Source organism: Eschrichtius robustus, chromosome 14, assembly GCF_028021215.1.
Source record: "Eschrichtius robustus isolate mEscRob2 chromosome 14, mEscRob2.pri, whole genome shotgun sequence".
Lineage (NCBI taxonomy): Eukaryota > Metazoa > Chordata > Mammalia > Artiodactyla > Eschrichtiidae > Eschrichtius > Eschrichtius robustus.
In genome coordinates, this window is record NC_090837.1 from 52,440,766 (window position 1) to 52,454,834 (window position 14,069).

General features: G+C 33.3%; 1 protein-coding gene across 4 annotated transcripts in view; it reads left to right on the plus strand.

The window, feature by feature from the left end:
- Nucleotides 1-14,069, plus strand: part of KIAA1328 (KIAA1328 ortholog) — a 371,762-nt gene that overhangs the window by 200,399 nt on the left and 157,294 nt on the right. The window lies entirely within an intron of this gene.

Consider the following 14,069-nt stretch of genomic DNA (forward strand, 5'->3'; position numbering starts at 1 on the left):
ACCCCAATTATTCTTCATCAAAAAGCCTGATTTTTATTGTCTTTATACTACTTAAAAAATGACAAATGACCTTGTAATTAGTTTGTTTACTAATTTGTCTCTTTCCACTAAAATGTGGATTTTCGTTACAGCAGGCTCATTATGTTTGATGGTTCCACAGTACCTAGATCAGTATTTAGTACAAGGTATGCATTCAGTAAATGTTAGTGAATGAATGAATGAATGTTGTCTTTTTATTATAAAATTCACCCATTTTAAAGGTGAATGATGCTGATAAATTTATAGAATATACAACCATCACACAATCCAGTTTTATAACATTCAACCAGCATTGGTCCATTAAGGACCATGCCTGCTGAAGGATCCCTCATGCCCTGTTGCAGTCATTCCTATTACTACCCTCAGCCCTAGGCAACCACTAATCTGCTTTCTGTCTCTATGCATTTGCCTTTTCTGGACATTTCATATAAATAGGGTTGTACAATAGAGAGCCATTTGCATTTGGTTTCTTTCCCTTAGCATCATTTTTTGAGGTTCATCCATGTTGGACCATGTATCAGTAGTTTGCTTCTTTTTATTGCTGAATACTGTTCCATTTTATAGATATACCACATTTGGTTTCACAGTTCACCAGTTAATAGAGATTTGGAATGTTTCCAGTTTTTGGCTATTATGAATAGTGTCGTCGTGCACATTTGTGTTACAAGTGTTTATGTGGACATATGTTTTCATTTCTCTTGGATAGGTACCTAGGAGAGAAATTGCTGGGTAGTATGGTAATTTTATGCTTAATTTTTGAAGAAATTACTAAACTGTTTCCCAAATGGCCATAGCATTTTACATTCTCACCAACAGTATATGTGAATTCCATTTTCTCCAACTCCTCATTTTCTATATTTTTGCTTATCACCATTAGAGTAGATGTGAAGTACTTTCTCTCTTTGGTTTTAACAGGCTATTCACTTTATTTATTTTTATTTTTATTTTTTTAATTAATTAATTAATTAATTATTTTTGGCTGTGTTGGGTCTTCATTGCTGCGTGTGGGCTTTCTCTAGTTGCAGCGAGCAGGGGCTACTCTTCGTTGTGGTGCGCGGGCTTCTCAATGCGGTGGCTTCTCTTGTTGCAGAGCACGGGCTCTAGGCGCGCAGACTTCAGTAGTTGTGGCACGCGGACTCAGTAGTTGTAGCTCACGGGCTCAAGAGCACAGGCTCAGTAGTTGTGGCACACGGGCTTAGTGGCTCTGTGGCATGTGGGATCTTCCCAGACCAGGGCTCGAACCCATGTCCCCCTGTATTGGCAGGCGGATTCTTAATCACTGCACCACCAGGGAAGTCCCAGGCTATTCACTTTAGCTTTCCTAATGTTTAATAATGATGAGCATCTTTTCATATGGTTATTATCCATTTGTATGTCTTCATTGGTTAAAGGCCGATATCTTTTGCCCATTTATTTACCCATTTTTAAATTGAGTTATTTTTCTCATGGAAAAAAATCCTTGTGTAAGTGGAGCCACACAGTTCAAACCCTGTGTTGTTCAAGGGTAAAATTGATGTTTGTATATGGATCTTGTATTTTGTGACCTTGCTGAACTAACTATTCTAGTAGTTTCTCTGTTTTGTTTGTAGATTCCTCAGTATTTTCCACATAAAGGATCATGACGTCTACAAATAAGTTTTCCTTTCTTTCCATAATGTCTTTTTTTTTTTTTTTGCCTTATTGCACTGACTAGAACTTTTAGTATACTGTTGACTTGAAGAGATGACAGTGGACATGCTTATTTTGTTTCTGATCTTTTACCATTAAGTACTCTTAAATAAAACCTATAGCTATAGATTTTTTTATAGATACTGTTTATCAAGTTAAGAAAGTTCTCTTCCTAGTTTGCTGAGAGTCTTTATTGTGAATGGTTGTTGAATTTTGTCAAACGTTTTTTCTGCTTCTGTTGAGATAATTGTATGGTTTTTGTTTTTGTTTTTCATTCTATGAATACACTGTATTACTTGAATTGATTTTTTTGATGTTAAGCCAACCTTACATTCCTGAAATAAATCTCACTTGATCATTGTCTATAAGTTCTTTTATCTTATGTGAGATTTGGTTTACTAATATTTTGTTGATGATATTTAGGTCTACATTCTTAGAGAGATTGATCCTTGTTTTTCTTAAGATATCTTTCGCTTGATATTATCGTAATACTAGTCTCCTAGAATGTGTTGAGAAGTGTTTCCTCCTCTATTTCCTAAAAGTTTGTGAATGGGTGTTATTATTTCTTTATATATTTGAGAGAATTAATCAGTGAAGCCATCTGGGCCTGAACTTTCCTTTGTGGAAAGATTTTTTTATTACTAGTTCAGTTTCCTTATTAGTTATGAGTTCTATTAGTTTTCTATTTATGTGTCACAAATTATAATAAATTTAGCACTTTAAAACAACATTCATTGATTATTTCACAGTTCTATAGGTCACAGGCCTGGTTGATCTTGATGGGGTTCTCTGCTGAGTGTCCCACAAGGCTGAAATGAAGGGGTCCCCTGGCCTGGGCTCTCCTGTGGACACTCTGAAGAAGAATCCACTTCCTAACTCATTCAGGTTTTGGTGTAATTCAGGTCCTTGCAATGTAGGACTAAGGTCCCCTTTTCCTTGCTTACTGTCATCTGGGGGCCACTCTCAGCTTTGACAGGCTGCCCACATTTCTAATCACCTGGGCCTGTTCATCTTCAAGCCAACAACAGCATGTTGATTTCTTCTTGTTTTTTTCAAATCTCTTTGACTTCCCCTTCTTCTACCAGCTGAAGAAAACTTTCCTTTTAAAGCACTTCTATGATTAGATTAGACCCGTCCAGATGATCTTTCTTTTGCCATATAACATAACATAATCATAGTAGTAACACCTTTTGACTTCTTCTTGGATCCATGATTTATTTAGACATGCATTAATTTTTAAACATTTGAATTCCCAAATTATTTTCTGTTGTTGGTTTCTGATTTAAATTCATTATGTACAGGAAATATATTTTACATAATTTCAACCCTTTGAAATTTGTTAAGATTTGTTTTAAGCTCTAGCAAAAAATTTTTTTTTCCCAAAGAATGTTTCATATGATTTCTACTGTTGTTAGATAGAATGTTCTATAGATGTCAGGTCAGGTTGGTTGACATCGTTCTTTTATGTTTTTGCTGATTTTCTGTTTAGTTATTCCTCCTTGTGTTGAAAATGGAGTATTGAAGTCTCCCATTTCTTATTATTAAATTGTTTATTTCTCCCTCAGGTTTTTTCAAGTTTTGATTCATGTGCCTTGAGAATTCAGCTGTTAGGTTCATATACATTTATAATCATTGTTTTTCTTATAAATTGATCATTTTATCAATAGGAAATGTCCTTCATCGCTAGTAATGTATTTTACTTAAAGATATTAGCATAGCTACTTTAGTTCTCTTATGTTACTATGTGCATGGTATATCTTTTTCCATCCTTTTACTTTCAAGCTATTTATGTGTGAATCTAAAGTGTGGCTATTATAGATAGCATACATTTGGATCTTGTTGTTTTATCTAGTTTGACAATCCCTGCCTTTTGCTTGGAAAGTATATAATCCATTTGCATTTAATGTAATTGTGATATGGTTGGATTTATGTCCTCCATTTTGCTCCTTTTTTTCTTTATGTCTCATGTGGTTTTGTTCCTCTGCTGCTTCTTTACTGCCTTCTTTTGTGTTGAATAAATGTTTTGTAGTGTAACATTTTAATTCCTTGGCTATTTTTTAAATCATTGCTCTTGTGATTACAGTATGCATTTTAGTTTACCATAATCTCCTTAAGATGAATTCTAACAGTATTCCAGTAAAATATAAGCTTGGCTCCAATATAACATTTCCTCCCTACTCTGCTATGCTATTGTTGTCATACATATAATCTTTTCATGTTAAAAGCCCAATAATATTGTTTTATAACTGCGATTTTTATGTAATTGTCTTATAAAGCAATTAAGAATTCACACATATACAAATTCTTTTACGTTTACCTACAAGATTATCTTCTCTGGTGTCCTTTATGTCTGTACATTCAAGTAACTGGTGTAAATTTCTGTTTAGCCTAAAGGATTTCATTTAACATTTCTTATAGGGCGGGTCTACCAGCAACTATTCTCTAAGTCTTTTTGTTTTGCTTTGCTTTGTTTTTAAACATGGAAATATCTTTATTCTGCCTTCATTTTGAAGGATAGTTTAGATGGATATAAAATTCTTGCTTGACAGTTTACTTCTTTTAGGACTTTGTACCATCCCACTGCCTTTTTGTTCAACTGTTTTTGATGCGCTGTTAGTTGTTAAATATATTTTTTTTTGCAGTATCTTTCCATTTATTTGTGTCTTCCTTCATTTCTTTGTGTGTGTGTGTGTGTGTGTAATGTGTTCTTGTTCCCTATATGTAATAACTCATTTCCCTTACTCCTTTGAAGATTTTCTTTTTGCTTGGCTTTAAACAGCTTGACCATAACTTGTCTAAATGTGGATCTTTTATGTTTATCCTTCTTGGAATTTGTTGAGCTTCCTGGATCTGTGGATTAATATTTTTCATCAAAATTAAAATATTTTGACTGTCATTTTTTTTTCAGATATTTTTCTCCCCCATTTCTCTTTCCTCTCTTTCTGGGACTCCCATTTCATGTATGTAGGTATTCCTGGTTACCCACAGGTTTCTGAGACTAATTATTCTTCATCCCTTTTTTTTCTTTTTCTGCTCTTCAGATTAGATAATCTCTGTTGACCTACTTTTAAGTTTACTGTTCTTTCTTCTACTATTTCACATCTGCTGAGGAGCCCCTCTACTAAATTTTTCATTTTACTCATTATACTTTTCAGTTCCAGTATTTCCATCTGGTTCTTTCATATGTATTTTTTCCCTCTATCTCTTTGCTGAGATTCTCCATTTGTTGTCAATATCGTGCTTTCCTTTAATTCTTTAAACGTGTTTTTCTTTAGGTCTTTCATCATATTTATAATAGCTCTTTTGAAACCTTGGTAAGTCCAGTATTTGGGCCCCTTCAGAGACAGTTGACTTTTTTTTTTCTTAACATGGGTAACCTTTTCCTAGTCCTTTGAAATTCTTGTAATTTTTTCATTGAAAACTGGACATTTTATGTAATATATTGTAGCAACTCTGTCTTCTTATTGAAGATTATTTTTGTTGCTGTCCTTTTCTTTGTTTATTTGTTTTGTGACTTGCCTGTGTTAATTCTGTAGAATGTATCTCCCCTCAATGTGTGTCCACTGATGTCTCTGCTCAACCTTTTCTTGTTTTCTTTTTAAATCTAGCTTCATAGGGGACAGTGCTGAGTCAACATAACTTAATTAGCAAATAGTTAATGATTGTTGATAGGTTGTGCTCAAATACCTTGAGTCAATATGGCTTCCACCCTTTGCCAATGGATGTTTGTGAGTTGGGGAATGCTTTCACTGTCTGCCATGCCTTTTCATGTTGCTATTTTCTAAGCTAGTAGTAATGTAAAAAACTTTAAAATTAAGCTACCAATGGCAGGCAAAATGGCACCTTTGTTGGTTCCATATGCTTGATTGCATAAGGTGAATCCCTCAAAATAGGAAGCAAGTACCATATTTCAAGACATCTCAAACAAAATGGGTAGTAGTTTTGACCTTTAACGTCATAATTCATGCACTATAACATTTCACACATTTTGCTTTCTAACTTTATTTAAAACTCTGTTTAGCATTTACTTTTTTGAGGAAAGGAGGAATTCTCAGACATATCATTATTCAGTTGCAAAGTATCCCTTTTCAATTTCTTTAAAATATATAGCAATAGTCCCTGGATTTATGAGCTTTGTGAGACAGATAAAGTGATAGTTGAAAGCATTAAGCCAGCCATAACTAGCATGAAAAGGAGCCACTTCTACAGGATTTGGTGATTCACATTGAAGGTCATTGTATATTGATACTGCTTTCTCTTGTTGTTCTTGGTTATTTTGCTGTTTGGCCTTCAATCTAAATGTTCACCAGTCTTTCCATTGTTTTTTTTCTTTAGGCCATGTTCTTAATGACTTTGCAGCACTTGAAGTTATATCAGCCATAGACTTTTTTGCAGATTGTCTCTGATGGTCCTCAATGTGGATTCCTTTATGTTCGTTGCTCAGGGAATAGCACATTCCCATGTTTCTTTCCAAATACTTTATTATGTCAAGCTTCTCCTCAATACTTGAAACTTGGCTTTTGTGTGTACTGCTTGATGTTTCTGAACCAGGATGCTTAGACATTTAGGAGCTTGTTTTCTTATTTTGAAAAGTTCACAATGTAAAAGGATAGCAAAGCACAACCTTGTAGTGTTACATTCCTGGGGAACTGAGATAACTGATGGTTGTTTCAGGTGTGTGAGTGTGTGCATTGTGTAAATTCCTACATGGCCCAGTTCGGCTGGGTGCAGTTTTCTGTGTTCGCATAGTGTGTTTCACAAAAAGAACTGTTAAGGAGCAAACATGAAGTTTGCATTGTTTTCAGATTATTCCCTAATATATAAATTATGTTGGAACAAATCCATCTTTTCAAAGTAGTGTTCTAATAGACTGACTGTATTCTAGGTGATTTGGGTCAGGGCTTCCTAAATAAACTATCTGTGGTGAAGAACCAGGTTTGATTATTTTTGTCCATCTCCATGGACTGAAACTTTTTAAAAATTTATTAAAAATTAAATACTATAAAATGAAACGTGACAAAATTTTCATTAAAAGTTTCTATAGACAGATTATATTTCAGTAAACATAATCTGAACAGACACAACATAGGAAAAAATGATAAAATTCTTCATTGAAAGTATGCATACAGGTGATTAAGACAGAGAATGACTATTACATCACTTTTTCTTGTTTGCAATCATAACTAAAAAAAAAAAAAAAAATGTATGTGTGAAATCACAATTCCCCCAGAATAAGTGCCTGTACACACTTTGAATGAGCGCCAGCTGTATCAGTAGTACTATGTATGTTAACATTGAAAGTTTTTAATGTGATACACAAGCTTGCTCCTTCATTTATAACCTGTGCAGTCTTGTTTGGAGAGGTGATATGATACTCACAGGTGATAACATATATATTTAAACTCTTTCTGTTTTGTTTTATTAACACTCACATTAGAGAAATATCACAATAGTATATTGCTTAGGAATGGAAGAAAAGATTTTAAAGCAGTTTCAATAGGCTTTGATTATTCATTCTAAACTTTTAACTTTTTGTCCAAAATGAAGGAAGTGGTGGTATGGTTTCAAAATTTGTCTCTAGTCCTTTATCAGTAACCCGTTTCAACAATTCTTTAACATTATAGTTAAATTTAAAATTCTTTCAATGAAAGAAATGGATTTTCTATGCATGGATCTTCTTTTGATGGAAAATAAAATTTGAAACATCTAATTTGAGAGGAGTTCAATGATAATTTTTCAAAGATGTTCAGTATCAAGATCATCATAAATAGGGAATTCCCTGGTGGTCCAGGGGTTGGGACTCTGCGCTTTCACTGCTGGGGCCTAGGATTGATCCCTGGTCAGGGAACTAAGATCCCACATGACACACAGTGGGGCAAAAAAGAAAAATGACATCACAAATAAATTTTATTGAAATTATGGAATATGACATAACAATACATAGTGACGCTGCTCTTTCAAAGCACTGCCATTCATTTTTGCTCTTCAATCTGATCTGCCATTGAAGACCATGTTGGATTTCAACCTTACAAGGAAGTATTAAAAATCAGTAAAAAATACCAACAATATCAGTCAAATAAGGTAGGTTGGCTCTCCGGTTCCTATCTTATAAAAATTGTGACCAAATTAGTTTCTTACGTTGCAGAAACACTTAAGATTTGTTCCAAATTCCCAACAAAACTTTTCCCTTCTATAACCATCATGCCTCAGCATGTAAGTTGTTAGCGGTTGGCTTCTGTATTATAAATAAATAGAATAAACTCAAATTTTATGCATTTGCCTTTATAAAATCCACATTTTTAACATGTTGCTAAGCACACTATTTAATTCACCTGATTTTTTAAAATAGTAAAACATTCTAGATGAAGGAATTAATATGTTTATTTATAATTTGATTCATGGTCCAGAATATTTTCCTATTGCTACTGTGCTGTCAAACGACATTTATGGATAATGTAAGCCTTCATAGTTTTATACTGTTCAAAATTGGTTATGTTCGTTGGCAATGAAGCCAAAAAATGCTATTCTTTCTTCATATCATTATGATGTTTAAAATGCATGTGTACTAGAAAAACTGCCATGTTAGTGGAATATTTGCATTCTTCAGCTTCCAAAGACAAACACTTTGCTAGTTTTATTCTATGGAGTTGTTTTCGATATTACTAGCTAGTTCCTGCATAGCCACATCAAGCTATGGTGTCATGAAAAAAGAGTACTTGAGCTACTCTCTTTTCTACAGATTTACCCAACATCATGCATACACCTTTGATACAGTCTTTCACTAATGTTTCAACAATTGTACATGGTCTTTGTGTTCTTAGCAAACCAAATTGCTACCTTATAAGCCTACAAAATACTAATGATTATATGTGAATATTGTACACTGCTTCTGTTGGATCAGTACTCTTTATTTCAAAATCCCTTATTTCTTTATGTATGTATGTAAATGTTTCTTAAGTTTTGATAATTTCATTGCTTCTTTAGCCAGAATATATCGGTGGGTAACACACTGTGGTTTTAGCACTTTACTGTCATTTATGGCCACAAAACTGAACTCAGTATATGAGGGATCACACTTCTAAGTAAAACTAGTATGAAGTAAAGCTAGTATGACCCCTTGGCCTTTATATCTTTAGAATCATTTCCATCATCATCATTTGGTTTATAATAATAAACTACTTCTGTATTCAGAAAAGGGATGTCTTGGCGGGGGGAGGGGTAAATTAGGAGTATAGGTTTAACAGATACATTCCACTGTATATAAAATAAACAACAAGGATTTTTTGTATCGCACAGGGAACTACATTCATCATCTTGTAATAACCTATAATGGAAAAGAATCTGAAAAAGAATACATACGTGACCATACTTTGCTATATACCTGAAACTAACACAATATTGTAAATCAATCAACTATAGTTCAATTTAAAAAAAAAAAAAAAAGGGATGTCTTTTCTTGACCAAAAAGTCCAGTGAAGTTTGTTTCACTACATATAAAATAAAATTGTAAATAAATAAGTAAAATATCACTTCCCTAATTTAGCTAATAATATAAAAATCACAATTTAAAAACAGGATTGATTAAGAATTAAAACAGTATTGTGACTTACCTGGTGGTGCAGTGGTTAAGAATCCGCCTGCCAGTGCAGGGGACACAGGTTCGAGCCCTCGTCCAGGAAGATCCCACATGCCGCAGAGCAACTAAGGCCTGTGCGCCACAACTATTGAGCCTGCACTCTAGAGCCCGCGAGCCACAACTACTGAGCCCGCGTGCCACAAATCCTGAAGCCCACGCACTCTAGGGCCTGTGCTCCGCAACAAGAGAAGCCACCACAATGAGGAGCACACACACTGCAACGAAGAGTAGCCCCCGCTCTCCACAACTAGAGAAAGCCCTACGCAGCAATGAAGACCCAACGCACCCAAAAATAAATAAATCAAATAAATTTATTTAAAAAAAGGATTAAAACAGTATTACTACAGTAACTCAGTTATTATAGGTAAAAATCATGTAATTAAAATTTTTTCTCAGATTTTAATACAATTTTGGGGTAAAAATGACAAACTATTCTTGAAATATCACACATTATACCACGGTTTTAGTACAGAACTAGTCTGCAGCTCATGACTCAGTCATGATTTCAAAATCACCTGGAATAGTCTGTGTCCGATTTAACTACCCGAGCCCACCAATAACCCATGTGTGGATTTTTTAAAATATTGGTATGTCCTATGTACTGTAACATATGTATGCTAAAAAGTTATTTGTTGTTTATCTAAATTTCAAATTTAACTGGGAGTCCTGTATTTTTATTTGCTAAATCTGGAAACCATGTTTTGCTTACTATATAGTTGCATAGATTATCTCATATTTTCTTCAGAATTTTAGTTTTTGTTTTTATATTTAGGTCTATAATTCCTTTTGAGTTATTTTTTAAGTTTATTTTTTATTGAAGTATAGTTGATTTACAATATTGTACCAATCTCTGCTGCACAGCAGAGTGACTCAATTATACACATATGGACATTCTTTTTTTTATATTCTCCTTTTGAGTTAATTTTTGTGTATGGAGTGATGTAAGGATTGAAGTTTTATTTTTTCCTTATGGCTGTACAGTTGTCCAGGATCATTTGTTGAATACGCTGTCTTTTCCCCCATTGAGTTACCTTCCTACCTGTGACAGACACACACTAAGGTGACCACTAATGTGTCATGTCCTTGTACAATTCCTTCCGTTTGAATGGGAGTGGAACTTGTAACTTGCATCTAGCCAACAGAAGGTGACAAAGGTAGAGGAATTTTGCAGATGGAATTAAGGTCCCAAATTTGTTGGTTTTGAGTTAATCAAAAAGGAGAGCCTGGGTAACCTGATTTAATCAAGCGGAAGCCCTTAAAAGAGAGAGTAGGGCCCTCTCTGTAAAGAGCTCTCCTGCTGGACTTCAAGAAGCAAGGCTCCATGGATTCCACAACTGCAGGGATATTCTTCCAACAACTACATGAGTCTGAAAGAGGACTTCAAGCCTCATATTTGACCATGGCCAACACTTTAATTGCAGCCTTTTAGGATTCTGAGCAGAGAACCCAGTTAACAAAAGCTGTGGGATAATAAATGTATGTTGTTTTAAGCTTCTAACTTTGTGGTAATTTGTTGCACAACATTAGAAAGCTAATACAGTACCTTTGTCAAGAGACGATTGTATCACCTATATGTGAGGCCATTTCTGGACTCATTACCCTTTTCCAGTTATCTCTCTAATCCTAATACCAGTGCTGCAATGTCTTTATTACATAGCTTTATAAGAAATTCTGAAATTAGGCAGTGTAAGTTCTTCAACTTTGTTCTTTGTCTTCAAAATTGTTTTTGCTATTCTAGTTGCATTGAATTTCCATATAGATTTCAGATTTAGCTTGTCAACTTCTACAAAAGAATATACTGGGATTTCATTGAAACTATAAATCAATTTGGGGAAAACTGACATCTTAACCATATTGAGTCTTTTGATCCATGGACACAATCTCTCTCTCCATATATTCAGGTCTTTTTCAATTTTTCTCAGTAGTACTTTTTAATTTTCATTGTATAATAGTGTACATATTTTGTTAAATTTATCTCTAAGTTATTTCATGTCGGGGATGTTACTATAAATATTATTTTTGTTTCAATTTCTAATTGCTATTTACTAATATAGAAATATACCTTATTTGTTTATGTTGTCCTTATACCCTGCGAGCTTGCTAAAATTAATAAGCAATTTTGATGTTCTGAATTCCTTATGATTTTCTACATATATGATCATGCTGTCTATACATAATGGCAGTTTTATTTTCTAATTTCCGAACTCTATGCCATTCATTCATTCATTCATTCATTTATTCATTCATTTTCCTTATTGCACTGGCTAAGATCTCCAATACGATACTGAGGAGATGCAAAGAGATGTGCTGAGAGTGGGCATTTTGGGGATTTTTTTCCCGAATCTCATATGGCATGCATTATTTCCTTCATCATTAAGTCTAATTGTAGCTATGGTTTTTGCGTAAGTACCCTTTATCTAATTGAGGAAATTTCTTTTTATAACTTGCTGGATGGTTGTTGAGTTTTCTCAAATGCTTTTTTTGCTTATATCAATGTGATCATATAATTATCTTTTTTTCTGTCAAGATAGTGGATTGATTTTCAATTGTTAGGCCAATCTACCTTTTCAGTGATAAATCCCATTTGGTCATTTTATATTATTCTTTTTACATATTGCTATATTTAATTTGGTAACATTTTATTAAGAATGTTTGCATTCATGTTCATAAAGGATTTTGGTTTATACTTTTCTTGTAATGTCTTTGGTTTTTTTTTTTTTAATCAGCCACATAAAATGTTCCTCTTTCCTCTACCTCATGAAAGAATTTGTGTAGACTGGTATTACTTTTTACTTAAATTTTAAGAGAATTCATCAGTGAAGCCATCTGAGCCTGAAGCTATCTTTATGAGAAGTTTTTAATCACAAATTCAATTTGTTTAAATGATTTAGAGCTAATAAGTGTTGTATTATGTCTTGATCTGTCTTGGTAATTTGTGTCCTTAAAGCAATTTGTTTATCTAGGTTGTCAAATTTATTGGCATAAAGTTATTCATATTTCTTTGTTATCTTTTTAATGACTAGGATGTGTAGTGGTGTCTGTCTTTGATTCCTGATACTGTAGTTTGTCTTCTCTCTTGATCTGTCTGAAGTTTTACCTTTTCAAAGAATTTGTTTTCATTGTTTCTCTGTTTGTCCATGTTATACTTCATTCATTTCTGCCCTAATCTTTATTAGTTCTGCCCTGATGGCTGTGGGGGTTTAGTGTATTCTTCTTTTCCTGGTTTCTTAATATGGAAACACTGTATTGATTTGAGATCTTTCTTATTTTCTAAAATAGGTGTTTAGAGCTATAAATTTCCCTCTATACACTGTTTTAACTGCATCCCCTAAGTTTTGATGTGTTATGTGTTCATTTTCATTCAGTTCAAAATATTTTCTAATTTCCCTCATGAATTCCTTGACCCATAGTATATTTAGAAGTGTACTGCTGAATATTAAAATAATTGGTGATTTTCCAGATAGCTTTCTGTTATTGATTTCTTGTTTAATTTCTTTGTCTCAATGTCAGTTCTTTTTGATTTGTTGAAACTTGTTTTATGGCTCAGCATGTAGTTTATATTGGTAGCTTTTTCATGCGCACTAAAAATGAATGTGAATTAGATTGAATTGGTTGATAGTCTCGTTTGTGTTCTATAACCCTATTGATTTTTCTTCTTCCTCTATTGCTTACTGACAGAAGAGTGTTGAAATCTCTAACTTTTATTGTTTGTTATCCTATTGTTCATTTCCATTCTGTCATTTTTCCTTCATATATTTTTAAACTCTGTTTTTAGGAGCATACTCAGTTGGATCACTTTGATGCTTTGATGAACTGAACCCTTTATCATTATGAAATGTCTGCATTTTCCCTGGCAGTTTTATTGTTTTGATGTCTACTTTGTCTGAAATTAACACAACCATTCCAACTTTCTTTTGACTAATGTTTGAATGGTACATTCTTTTCTATTCAGTTTACTTTTAATCTGTCCTAACCTTTATATTTTGTGTGAGTTTCTTGTAGATAGCATACAATTCAGTCTTGCTTTTTTATGCAGTCTGAGAATCTCGTCCTTTGATTTGGAGCACTAAGTTCATTTACATTTGTTGTAATCATTGATATGTTTGTATTTCAATCTACCATGTTGCTTTTTAATTTCTCTCTGTCCCATCTGTACTTTTTCTTTTTGTTCTCTTCTTTTAGGTTAATTGATTATGTTTTAGGATTTCCTATTGACGTATTAGCTATGCTTCTATGTTTTGTTTTTTAGTGGTTCTAAGTTTTATAAAGTTAACCCTTAACTTACTACATTCTACTTTCAAATACTATCATTCCATGTTATATAGAATATATGAACCTTATATCAATATGCTTTTGTCCTTGGTGCTATTGTTGTGAAACATTTTGCTTCTACATATATTTAAAACATTGCTACATTGTTATTATTACTGCATTAAACAATCAATTATCTTTTAAAGAGATTAATTAATGAGAAAGAAAAGCCTTTTATATTATCTGCTTGGTGATCATTTGTAACTAACTTACTATTTGTAACATTTTAATTTTCTTTTACCAGGTCCAGGTTTCTATCTGGTGTCATTTCCCTGTGCCTGAAAAACTTCTTTGACATTTCACGCAGTGCAGATTTGCTGTCAATGAATTATCGTAGCTTTTGTTTTTCTGAGGGAAAAAATCATTTCTTCTTTATTTCTGAAGGATATTTTCATTGCATATAGAATTCTAGGTT